General features: G+C 44.1%; 1 pseudogene; it reads left to right on the top strand.

The window, feature by feature from the left end:
- Positions 1 to 5,317: 5,317 nt before the first annotated feature.
- Positions 5,318 to 5,435, top strand: LOC124546326 (annotated as a pseudogene).
- Positions 5,436 to 13,302: the final 7,867 nt, after the last annotated feature.

Genomic DNA, 13,302 nt, shown 5'->3' with positions numbered 1-13,302 from the left:
ATTCAAGGCGAAATGGCTGCAGGAAACATTTCGAAACAATTATCGTCAGCAGAACTGAGTCAGCACATAAAAAAGTCAAAACAGCCTTCGGCGAACATGAGCAAGGGCGAAAACATTAAGAGTGCTGTGGGAATTCCACTGTTAAAAGCAGAAGAGAGGGCGGATAGGTGGAAAGAGTACACGGTGTTCGTAATTAAAGTTCCGATTTCAAAACGCTGTAGAAAGAGAACCACTATTCAGAACGACGTCACAATTGAACAGCGTGTTATTGAAGCAGGGGGAAACATCATGAAACAAAAAGTTAACAAAAATCTGACCGATAGGTGGCGCTGTAAGCGTCGGAATAGGTACACCGACAGACACGCGGAGCACAGCTGTTCCTCGGTTGAGTTCGAGACGTCCAACACGACTGCCTACATGAATGATCGCGTGCTGATGCTAAAGATCTTTTACAAGAACAGCGACTGCTCCCCAGTAGCCTGACGGAAGTTCCGTGTGCTCAAAGTTACGAAAAAAGGTATTGGTGCGATGTTTGCTAAGGGGCTGAAAAAATGATTGCAAAATTCGAAAAGACAGGTTATTTTGAAGTACAGTGCGTCTGTCGAAGATGTGGCCACATCACTTCAGGAGGCGTCGAGCTGTGGTGTGCAAACATGTAGTGCACGGGAAATTGACTGAATGCTGAACATGGCTACGAGCACAGTGCGTAATATCTTACGAAACATACTGCATTGTTATCCATACAAAATCACCCATGTTCAGAAATTGCTTCCTACTAGCCTACCTGCAAGACAAACGTTCGCTCTAGAATTTCTTGTTCGCATCGAAGTGGACAACGAATGGCTATGGAAAATTCTGTGGCCAGTCGAAGCCCATTTCCGTCTCCAAGGACATGTCAATACGCAGAACTGCAGAACATGGGCAACGGTAAATCCACACGCACATCAACCGGTACCACTTCATCCTGCAAAGGTAACTGTGTGGTGTGGGTTGGCGGCATTGTTTATCGCAGAGCGTACTTTTTCGAGGAGATTTGCCCTGCTCGTGCTGTTATCTGTACCGTCAGTGGTAAACGCTAGGAGAGTCTTTTGCACACCAACGTCATTCCGACCCTTGAACAGCGTGGATGTTTTGGTAGGATCATTTTTAAAGCAACGTGGCGCTCTGCCGCACATTGCACATTCAGTGAAGCGGCTGTTGCAGAGGCATTTGGGAAATGCTACAAGTATCAGCTGTCATTTCCCTACGCCTGGCCGTACAGTTCACCTGATCTTAATCCGCTTGACTTCTGACGGTAGCGTTATCTAAAGATGTGTGCCGATTGTTCCAATTACGAACGTAGCTGAATTGAATGCAGCATTGCGCAACGCATTCTGCACGTGACCGTCGAGACGTTCGATCTGTTGTGGAACATGCTGTTCCTCGATTTCAACTTGTGACAGAAAAAGGTGGGCAGCATACTGAACATGTATTGCCCCAGCCTCACGACAATTAGAAGCCGATGTAATTTTGTTTTTATGCGGATATTGGCCCCAGGACATTTAAAAATCGATGTAATTTTGCTTTTCATGCGCGTTTTGCCCCAGGAGAATTAATAACCGATGTCATTTTGCTTTTTATGCGGTTTTTGGCATCAGAAAAGTAAAAAAATGATGCATCCGTCGTGGAATGACCTCACTGTGGTGAGTGGGTTAGCTAACAGTGGTACAACTGTTGACTGCAGAACTTATGCAGCCACACACGTTGAACAGTACGGATGGTGTAATGTGCATCTCAAACTACAGCCGTCGTATTGCGGTTCATCTGTCATTTCTGAGCCCATTTACGTTAAGCGCCATTTATTGGTTAAATATTCATTAGCTTTTTTTGTTCCGTGACGTTTTCTCCTACGTTAATAATATTCTGTTCGAATTTGACATCATTCTGAAGAGTGGTTCTCTTTCTACAGCGGTTTGAAACTGGAAGTTCAATACTGAAGGCCTCCACGAGGGAGAGCAATAAGAAGAAATTGGGGTCAAGATGGGAGAGATAGGGGATCCAGTATTAGAATAAGAGCATGGGCAGATAAGTGCGGACACTATCGCACAGTCAGATTAACAGCCCATGCATCCAAGCTGTTGCCAAGAATAATATTATACAGAAGATTGGAAAAGAAAATTGAGGATCTGTTCGATGAAAGGGGAGGGAAGCAAGTCTGAAGAAAAATCAAAACACGTTCGAAGGATTTGCCGACCTGGGAGTAGTTTTCGAAAATGTAACACGGTGCAAACGTTCGAAATTCTGAGAAACACAGGATTAAGAAATATGGAAGACTGGTAATAAGAAGTACGTGCAAGAACCAAAAGGGAACAATAAGACTGGAAGACCAACAGCCAAGTACTCGAGTTCAAAAAACAGGATGCAGTCTCTCCTTCCTGCTGCTCATTTTATACTTCGAAGAAGCAATAACGGAAATAAAGGAAGGGTTCAAGAGTGGGAATAAAATTCAGGGTGAAAGGATATCAATGATAAGATTCGGTGAACACATTACTCAGTGAAGGTTGAAGAAGAATTACGGGATCTGCTGAATAGAATGAACAGTTTAATGAGCACACAGTATGAATTGAAAGTAAACTGAAGTGAGAAGAGCGTAATGAGAAGTAACAGAAATGAGAATAGCGAGAAACTTAACATCTGTATTGGTGACCCTCAGGGAGACGAAGTTAAGGAATGATGCTACCTTGGAAGCAAAATAACTTGAAACGAACGAAGCAAGGAGGACGTACAAAGCAAACTTTCACAGGGAAAGATGGCGTTCCTGGACAAAACAAGTATGCTAGTATCAAACATAATCCTTAATTCGAGGAAGAAATTTCTGAGAATGTACGTTTGGAGAACAGCATTGTGTGGTAGTGAATCATCTAAATAACAGAAAGGCCCACGTTCAACCGAGAATATACTCTGAAGAATCATTTTAAGACACAATCCGTACCCTAAATATCTGGGAGTAACACTCGATCGAACTTTGTCCCTCAAAATTTCTCAGCTAAGGTAAAAACCAGAAGAAACATACTCCAGAAATTAGCAAATACGTTTTGGGGAGCTGATGCCAACACCTTGAGACCAAGCAGCATCTCTTTGATCCACTCTGCTGATGAATGCTGTGCACCTGTTTGGATCTTGTTGACGTCCAACTTAATCAAGCAATGAGATTAGTTGCGGAACAATCAGGATAACTTCCACGCAGTGGCTACCTGTTCTGAGCAACACAACACCGTCGCAGACCAATTTCGCGCCTCTATAGTCTTGGCTTCAGAAATGTTCTACGAAGCCATTATTGCATATTTACGCCAATTGTATCAAACTTACTGTCGAACATTTGAAATGAAGACTCAGATAAAGAGATCCCCGAATGAGAATAGCAACACAACTTTGTAAGTTTACTATAGACAAGAATTGGCGCTCATTGTGGAAACAAGAAGTCAGCACTGTAACCTCACAAAAGGCCCACAGTTTAAGTTGCGGTTTCAACCTGAGTGGAAGGGTATAGCGAAACATCAGCAGAATCTGCACTGGACAGGGAATATGCAGTAAACCACTGTTCCATTGGGGAATGGACAAAACTGCTTCATGTGGAAAGTGTGAAGCCCAAGAATAATTTTCCACCTAGTCTTCGAATGCCCAAATATCCACTTTGAATGGACGCTGTAAGAGATCCATGACCTTACGGCTGCAGGATTGGATTGTCTGAAAAACTCTAACTTGTGTTGTCATATATTTGTCTCCCAGTTTTCAATTTTAAAATTATCCTGTACTCGTTTATACCACGTTTGTGCAATTCCTATTCGTCTATATGTTACTGCTGAAAAGCTGTAATCTCTGTTTGTGATATATTTGTACCAGTTTTTAAACTTAAATTTCTCTGTCTGAATTTTATCATGTTTTGTACAGTTGCTGTTCGTCTATATGTCATATACCTACTATTCATGAAGCAACGTGTAATCTTCATATGAAATAATAAGCAAGTTGACTATAGAAGAGGATCGAAGCGTTTGAGGTGTGATGTTACAGAAGAATGTTGAGAAGTAGGTGGACTGTTAAGGTACGGAGTGAGGAGGTTCTCCGCAGAATTGTCGAGGGAAGGAACATGTGGAAAACAGTGACGAGAAGAAGGAACAGGATGACAGACGTTTGTTAATACACCAGGGAATAACCTCCATGGTACTACATGGAGATGTAGAAGGTAGAAACTGTAGTGAAAGCGGTAAGTTTTCGCTAATGTGTGAGGCACTTGAGAGGGAATATAGTCTTCTCGCTGCCTCGGGCCAGGACATAGCGTGCTAGGTGTATGATGGCCATATCGGACGCCCCCTGGGGAGAAATGACAACCCGCATGTGACGCAACTGCGGAAGTTGCGGCAGTACACGGAGTTTCTGTTTTATCGGTGAGCGGGCGGGACTTGCTTTCGCTTTTCTCTTTGCACTGCGTTAGTGGGGTGCAACATCAGTCATCCCAGGACAACGCACAGAGCTAGTCTTCAAGGTAAGGTATCTCGCGTTCTGTATCACTTATAATCTCTCCAGACAAAATTTTAGTCGATCCATCAAAGGAGCCTTTGTAGCCTTTAAGCGCTGTAGACTGTGTGAAACTGCTACAAGGCGGTCACGCGATCCTCCACCGTTGGCGCAAGTCGTGGAAGTGTAGTAGTGTGTATGTGACACTCTGTTGTACGGAATTAGCAAAGTCCAATGGGTCGACGTGAAGACGTAACAGAATGGCAGAAAAGGATAATCGTGTTTGGACGTGCCCATGATCACAACCTTGAACGAAGTTATCAAATTTGATGATATATCAACGTTGACTGTCTGGTGTGTCTACAAAGAATGGTGTACCACTCACAGCCATGTAGCACGGCGTAAGAACAGTGGTTGTAAACAGATCCCAACCGGTAGCGACCAGAGATGACTGTTGTTTATGGCAAGCGCTTTCAAATCAGACAGCAATTGCTGCTGTCGGTGAATGCAGGTCCGTCTCAACCAATTTCCAAGCAACACTGTGAAAGAGACTGCATACACTGTAAACTTGGAATAGGGTTCCTCGCAATAGCCCATTTCTGCACATCTTCAATGGGCCACAAAATACAGAACCCGGGCGGTTGCTGGCTGGAGGTGCATAGTGTGGCCGACGAGTCGCTGTTTTGCCTCTTTTTCCGGTAATGCGAGGCACTGATTGCGCAGACGGCCCTAAGAGACGTTTAACCAGCAGTGTGCAGAACGTGCAGTTCAGGCCGGTGGTGGTTCTTTGATTATGTTTTAGGGGTACTTTTCGTACTATGATGCCAACGGCCTTGCCGCAGTGGTAACACCGGTTCCCGTCAGATCACCGAAGTTAAGCGCTGTCGGGCTCGGCTAGGACTTGGATGGGTGACCATTCGGTCTGCCGAGCTCTGTTGGCAAGCGGGGTGCACTCAGCTCTTGTGAGGCAAACTTGATTGAGAAGTAGCGGCTCCGATCTCGTAAACTGACATACGGCCGGGAGAGCGGTGTACTGACCACATGCCCCTCCATATCCGCATACAGTGACGACGCCTGTGGGCTGATGATGGTACGGCAGCTGGTCACTACCGTTGGGCCTTCATGGCCTGTTCTGGCGGAGTTCAGTTTTTAGTTTTCATAGAGGCGTTCAAGCCATCGTCTACCTTGAATGGAAGAGGGAGAATTGCTAATGAGTGGTACAGTGGGACGTACGCTCTGCCATGCACTTCGTAGTGCTTCCCAGAGTATAGATGTGGATTATCAAGGTAGAGCGGTGTTACACGGTCATAACGCGATGTCATCTCAGGGTTACTAATTTTCTTGCCACGTGTGCCCAATTTAACTTATTTTCAAGGAATTTAGACCTCAAATCATCATCAGGTCGACAGAAATTAGCATCAATAGCAAATTATTAATATAACAGCTTCTAGCGATTTGAAGGTATCTTTTCTGTGCCGTTTAAGAACTGTGGAGAGCTGTATGTAGAAAGTATGTTGAACTCTGACACGAACCTCAGAGTTAGCGGTAATTGTCGCACAATTAGCGTCTGGTAAAATCATCAAAAAGGAAAACTCATTCACTACAAACTGATATGGATAAGATATTGTGTTGCGCGAGAAATGGCAGCGGACCGTAGCAATAAAAAGTGCGAGGCCTCCACCTGAGTACTACAAAAGATTCCGTTAAATTTTAAGGTTGTCGATTCAACAAAACACATAGCGATTATAATAACAAAAAACTTAATTGGAGCCATCACATACAAAATTTACCGGGGGAAGACGACTCAAAGACTGCGTTTTATTGGCAGAAAAAGGGTGCAACAAATCTACTGAATAGGCCGACTACGCTACGCTTATTCGCACTCTTTGGGAGAACTGTTGTGCGATAGCCGGCCGAAGTGGCCGAGCGGTTCTAGGCGCTACAGTCTGGAACAGCGAGCCCGCTACGGTCGCAGGTTCGAATCCTGCCGCGGGCATGGATGTGCGTCAAAGTCCTTAGGTTAGTTAGGTTTAAGTAGGTCTAAGTTCTAGGGGACTGATGACGTCAGAAGTTAAGTCCCATAGTTTTCAGAGCCATTTGAACCATTTTTTTGTTGTGCGGTAAGGGCCCTTACCAGAAAGGTTTGACGGAGGACATCGAGAAAGTTCAAAGAAGAACAGCCCTTTTTGCATTATCGTGAGACAGGGGGAAGAGTATTACGCGTATAACAGGCAAGTTGGGTTGGCATCCATTAAGAAAAAGGCGTTTTTCATTGGGCCAATACCACCAACTTTCTCTTCCGAATAACAAAATATTTTGTTGACTCCGACCAACGAGAGAGAAATCACAATCGTGATAAAATAAGAGAAATCCAAGTTCGTACGGAAAGACATAGGTGTTCATTTTTCCCACGTGCTAATCGTGCAATTACAATAAGGTGGATTGCAGAGCAGTCATGTAGACGTATATACACATGGTGGTCTATAGTTGTGGACGGTTTCTAAAACAAAAAAAAGGTGGACAAACAAATTTAAAACCAAGTGAAAGGCGACCATTGCAGTCTTTGGTTTGCTTTCCGCACAACATTATCTATCTGATCGTTCAAATTTAAGTAGTTCCTAGTTGTAATCTTTAAGCTATTAGTTTAATTACCAGCCTTAGATTTGTGTGTTTTGCCTGTATTCTTTAATTTTGCGGATTCATTTTAGTACTCATGTGGATGACGTCACGCCACTTTTCTCACCTAGAGATATCTTCTCTAAATCATTTCGCAATTAGTTTTGCTCGTCTGATGACCTTACAATACAGAAAATGACAGTACCGTCTGCAAAAATCTAAGAGGGCTGCCCTAAATCGTTTATGTAGATCAGGAACAGCAGAGGGTCTGAAGAACTACCTTGGGGAATGCCAGGTATTGCTTCTGTTTTATTCGATGATTTTCCATCATTTACTGACAGGAAATCACGAATCCAGTCGCACAACTGAGACGATACTCCACAGGCTCGCAGTTTGATTAGAAGTCGTTTGTGAGGATCGGTGTGAAAAACTTTCCGGAAATCTAAAGCCATGGAATCAATTTGACATGCCTATCGACAGCACTCATTGCTTTCTGAGAATAAGGAGCTAGTTGTGTTTAATAAGAACTATATTTTCTGAACCTGTGTTGGCCGTTTATTAATAAATCATTGTCTGTGAGGTAACATAATGTTAGAACACAGCACGTGTTCCAGAATCCTAGTGCAGATCAATGTTAGCGGTAAGAATCTGTAATTCAGTGGATTACTCCTACTTCGTTTCTTGGTATTGGTGTGACTTGTGCAACTTTCCAGTCTTTAGGTACGGATCTTTCGACTGCAAAGTATGGAGCTACTGTATCAGCATGCTCTGAGAAGAACCTGAGTACTATACAATCTGGACCAAAGGCCTTGCCATTATTAAGCTGCTACTCTCCACCGAGGATATCTACTTACTCATGTCGGCAGTTGTACTAGATTCGAATTCTGGAATATTTACTTCGTCTTGTTTGGTGAAGGAACTTCGGAAAACTATAGTAACTTTGCTGTCATCCGCGATATCTTCATTGCTGTCGCACAGTGAAGACATTGATTGTGTCTTTCCGCTGATGTACTTAACATACGACCAGAAACTCCGGATTTTCTGTGGGATTTCGAGACAAAGTTTCGTTGTGGAAACCATTAAAAGTAGCTCGCATTAAAGTTCGTGCCAAATTAAGAGCTTCTGTAAAACGTCACCAATATTGGGGGTTTTGCGTTCTTTGAAATTTGGTATGCTTTATTAGTTTCTTCTGCAACTGTTTTGACCTGTTTTGTGTACCATGGGAGGTCAGTACCATCTCTTATTAGTTTATTTGGTATATATCTCTCAATTGCTGTCAACACTATTTTTTTGAGTTTGAACCACATCTAGTCTTCGCTTACATAGTCAGAGAGGAAGGAGTGGAGACTGTCTCTTAAGAAGGCGTCAAGCGAAATTTTATCTGCTTTCTTAAGTAGACCTAGATATATTTTGCATTTATTTTTGGGGAGTTTGATGTTACAGTATTTAATCCGCAACAACAACCAACTGTATCCTTCATGATGCTCCCTATTTGCTCAGGATTATTTGTTGCAAAGAGGCCAAGTACGTTTTCGCAACCACTTACACTTCGAATGGGCTCCTGAACTAATTGTTCCAGATAATTTTCTGAGAACGCATTCAGGACGATTTCGGTAGACATTTTACGCCTACCTGGCATTTAAATACATATCGGTATTTTTGTCAACATATCGAGGATAGATATAAGCCAGCACCAATTGTAATTGTATGAGTGGGGTACCTATTTAAAGTGAGACTCAAGTTTTCTTTGAACTGTTCAGCAACTAAATCATCAGAGTCGGCGGTCGGTAAAAGGAACCAGTTATTAATTTATTCCGGTTGGCAGTATAGCCTCTACCCCTACTTCTTCAATTTCACTACAAAGTAAACTACTTCTGACAGCGAAAACCACTTCACCAGCAACTGTATTTAATCTATCTTTTTTGGAAAAGATTAGGTCCTTTGTAAAATTTCGGCTGAACATATTTCCGGCTTTAGCCAAGTTTCCGCATCTATAACGATTTGATCGTCACTGCTTTCTGTTAACGCTTGGAGCTCTGTTTCTTTTCTCACACAGCTATGACAATTTAAAATTACAATACCGATTGTTTCTGGCTGTACTTCCCTGTATTTGTCCTGCACCCTTTTAAACTGACGCACTTTCTATAGTTTCCCGAGACCATCTAATCTAAAAGAGCGCCCAGTCCCCTCCAATTGGCCCCTACCCGTGTAGCCACTTCCTATGTGTAGTCGACCCCTGACCTATTATGCGGAACCCAGAAACCCACTACTCTATGGCGCAAGTCGAGAAATTTGCTGCCTACACGCTCGCAGAACCGTCTGAGCCTCTGATTCAGGCCCTCCACTCGGCTCTGTACTGAAGAACCCAGTCGGTTTTGTCGACGATGCCACAGATGGTGAGCTCCGCCTTCATCTCGCAAGCAAGACTGGCAGTCATTACAACTTAAGCTAACCACCGGAAACCAGAGGGAATCTCTTCCGTTCTAAGGGAACACACATCGTTAGTTCCGACATGAGGAACCACCTGCAGCTGGTTGCACTCTGTGCTCTTCATGGCATCCAGAAACAGCCTTTCCACATCTGGAATGACTACTTTCGGTACGCACACAGAGTGCACACTGGATCCCTTCCTCTGCTAGGCAGCCATATCCCTAAGGGTCCCTGTTGCGCCTAATGCTGGAGCTCACAACTTTCAGTAATTCCACTCTCTGTGAATGTCTGTACTTTGCGGGCTTAGAGGCTTCCTCTGGAAGAGGGCAAGGGACTGCATCTGGCTCAGGGACTTCGTCAGCCACAGATAGCGCCAGAAACCTGTTCGTCGGACGATCCGGGGAGGCCCTGCGATAGGCTTCCTAGAAATGGAGTGACCCACCACTCGGCCACAGGTGAGCGGCTAACTTCAGAGTGGGCAGTACCCAGGACGGCCACAGTAGTGGACCAGTCGGTGAACACGTGGGGCCGGCCGCGGTGGTCTAGCGGTTCTAGGCGCTCAGTCCGGAACCGCGCGACTGCTACGGTCGCAGGTTCGAATCCTGCCTCGAGCATGGATGTGTGTGATGTCCTTAGGTTAGTTCGGTTTAAGTAGTTCTAAGTTCTAGGGGACTGATGACCACAGATGTTGAGGCCCATAGTGCTCAGAGCCATTTGAACCATTTGAACACGTGGGACATGCTGGACATCCGTTGGATCCCCACGCCCGGCCCCACACGGTGACGTCCATTGTCAACAGCCTTAAGCTGTGTGACTGAAACGAACACCGTCTGGAGCTGTGCACGAAAGATCACCAAGTCAGCTTGCATCTGAACACAGCAACCACAGTTTCTGTCCATACCGAAGATGCTAAAACTGGACACTAAATATCTATTAGAGCACTAGACTGTGCCCAGTAAGGTCTCAAACGCGTAAGAAATTAAACAAAAAGTTAATTAACATACACAGATAATTGACAATATGTCGTTCCTATATGAAGCTCATAAATCACGTGGATAATGTTATGGAGAAAGAAAACCAAAGAAAGCTGTATATTGGCGACCATTTAGAAAAAGCAACAGGTCTAGTAAAGAGACAGCTCACACTACTCTTGTCCGCCCTCTTCTGGAGTATTATTTTGTAGTGTGGGATCCGCATCAGATAGGATTGACGGAGGGCATCTAAAAGGTTCGAATAAGAGCAGCTCGTTTTATACTGTCATGAAATAGGGGAGATAGTGCCACAGACATTATACGCGAATTTGGGTGGTAATCATTAAACAAAAAGTCGTTATTCGTTGCAACAGGATCCTCTCATGGAATTTCAAACACCGGCTTTCTCCTCAGAGTGTGAAAATATTTTATTGGTGCTGACCTAAATAGAGAGGAAAGATTATCATAATAAAATAAGAGAAATCAGAGCTCGTACATAAAGATTTAAGTGTTCGTTTTTCCTGCGCTCTGTTCGAGAGTAGAACGGTAGAGAAACAGCTTGAATGTGGTTGGTCACTTGCAGAGTAATCATGTAGATGTAGATTTTGGAAGCTACCATCTTGAATGCAACTCGTAATTTTCAAATGGAAAAGGACTCTCGTGACGTGGCGAAAAGACAGAGAATTGCATAAGAAAAACAATGGTGTCTTTCCTTTGAACTTGTCGTTATTCATTCTAGAGTTACGTCGCATTTTGTGCAGAACAATGCTGGTGATAACACACGAAGGCTACAGGATGTGCTCGACGTGTTGTCCAGCACGTTGTAAGCCGGCTGTTATCCACTTCATCCACCCCTCGTGGAATTTAACCAACCTATTGCCGGGAAGCGATTACGAGCACCAACAATTTGCCACCTGAAGTGCGGAAAGTTTCTGACCTTCACCACATAATAGTTACCTTCATCTGGGTCCACAGATATAAATTTAATGGATAATGAAGTGAGTATCGTGTGAATAGGGCCTCCCGTCGGGTAGACCGTTCGCCGGGTGCAAGTCTTTCGATTTGACGCCACTTCGGCGACTTGCGCGTCGATGGGGATGAAATGATGATGATTAGGACAACACAACACCCAGTCCCTGAGCGGAGAAAATCTCCGACCCAGCCGGGAATCGAACCCAGGCCCTTAGGAGTGACATTCTGTCGCGCTGACCACTCAGCTACCAGTGGAGGACAATTTAATGGATGTAAATCAGTGAAACGTCGTGGCCAATCTATGGAACCTCTAGAACATATCGATCTCCAGGGAAACTGAATATTCAAGTATGCCCAGACATTTAGCCCGTAATGAGGTGAGGCACCATTGTGGTGAAACAAAGTTGGAGATATCCAGCTTTAAAACAGCAGCGACAGCAGCACATCTCGTCCAAAAATGGTTCAAATGGCTCTAAGCACTATGGAACTTAACATCTGAGGTCATCAGTCCCCTAGACGTCGAACTACGTAAACCTAACTAACCTAAGGACATCACACACATCCATGCCCGAGGCAGAATTCGAACTTGCCACCGTAGCAGCAGGGCGGTTCCGGACTGAAGCGCCTAGAACCGCTCGGTCACAGCGGCCGACCATCTCGTTCAGCAACTGCAGATAATGGGCTTCTGTCTGTTTACCAAGCAATAAGACAAGTCCATATTCCACAACAAATCGCATTCGATGCGCAAATTAACTTCAATGGATCCATCCAGTGAGGGTTGACATCTGACAGTTACCTGTCATTCTATTTATTTATATCTCCTTTTACACACAAATTAGCTTAATCCATCAATAGCTTTTAATAGAGGTAAAGACAGTTTTCGTCCAGCTTGCATGTCATTCATTATGCAAAATGGATATAGTGATGTGAAAGTGTCTGCGGTGAGATGTTGCGACATTTGCGTTTTGTGAGAGTTCCATTTATAGGTGGCCAAATTCTCGTTACTGATCCCGAGAGATGTGGCGAGTAGCCATTTTCGATTGACCAGTTTTCGGTCTGCCTGCAACAGAGGCAGTTACACGGAATTTCGCGAGAAGTTTCGCCGCCACATTGTGGGTAACGGATCGACTGTCTCGGTGCCGCCGGCTGAAATTCTCTGCTACAACGCTGTTGCTCCTTTCTCCTAATGTCAAGACGATCTCAATGTATTCGATGTGTTTTAACGCCATCAGCTTTCGTGTCACATGTAAGGAAGAAACATCAAAACTCGTCTCAAACGTCAGGCTTCTCTCCTCTCCCATCTCATACAACTTGACATTAAATTTCTGTTTATCCACCTGTTTTTAAAAGGCAATTGCACTTTCCACCTTGGGTGTGTTGTGGTCACCTTTGTTTATTTCACACTATTAGCTGATTTCAGCGAAGTGCCATTTTCAAGAGCTTACTCATTTTCTCGTAAACCCGTCACTCTATTTGGGTGTCCACAATAAACACTGACAAAGAATGTGAAGCACCCAGAAGTGAAGGACGAGATGAAACTTCATGGGTTAAGACAGTGTGAGATGTTACTTCAGTGATTATTATATCGAGTCAAATTTACAAAGAACTGGGCAGTATGAGTCGACTTATCAATACGAACATTCCATCCACTCTAGCCTGGATGCAATCATAGATTTGCTTGGGAAAGGTGTCATAAAGCCATTGCATCCCCTTCTGAGGTAAGCTGGCCCACAACTTTTTTAACTGCTCCTTGATATCTTGGATACTGCTGCAGGGACAGAGTTGATATCCAAGCTGGTCTCACACATGATCTATCTGG

The sequence above is a fragment of the Schistocerca americana genome, chromosome 8 (assembly GCF_021461395.2).
Source record: "Schistocerca americana isolate TAMUIC-IGC-003095 chromosome 8, iqSchAmer2.1, whole genome shotgun sequence".
Classification (NCBI taxonomy): domain Eukaryota; kingdom Metazoa; phylum Arthropoda; class Insecta; order Orthoptera; family Acrididae; genus Schistocerca; species Schistocerca americana.
Note: the sequence above shows the minus strand (reverse complement) of the source record. Positions and strands in the feature narration are given on the sequence as shown.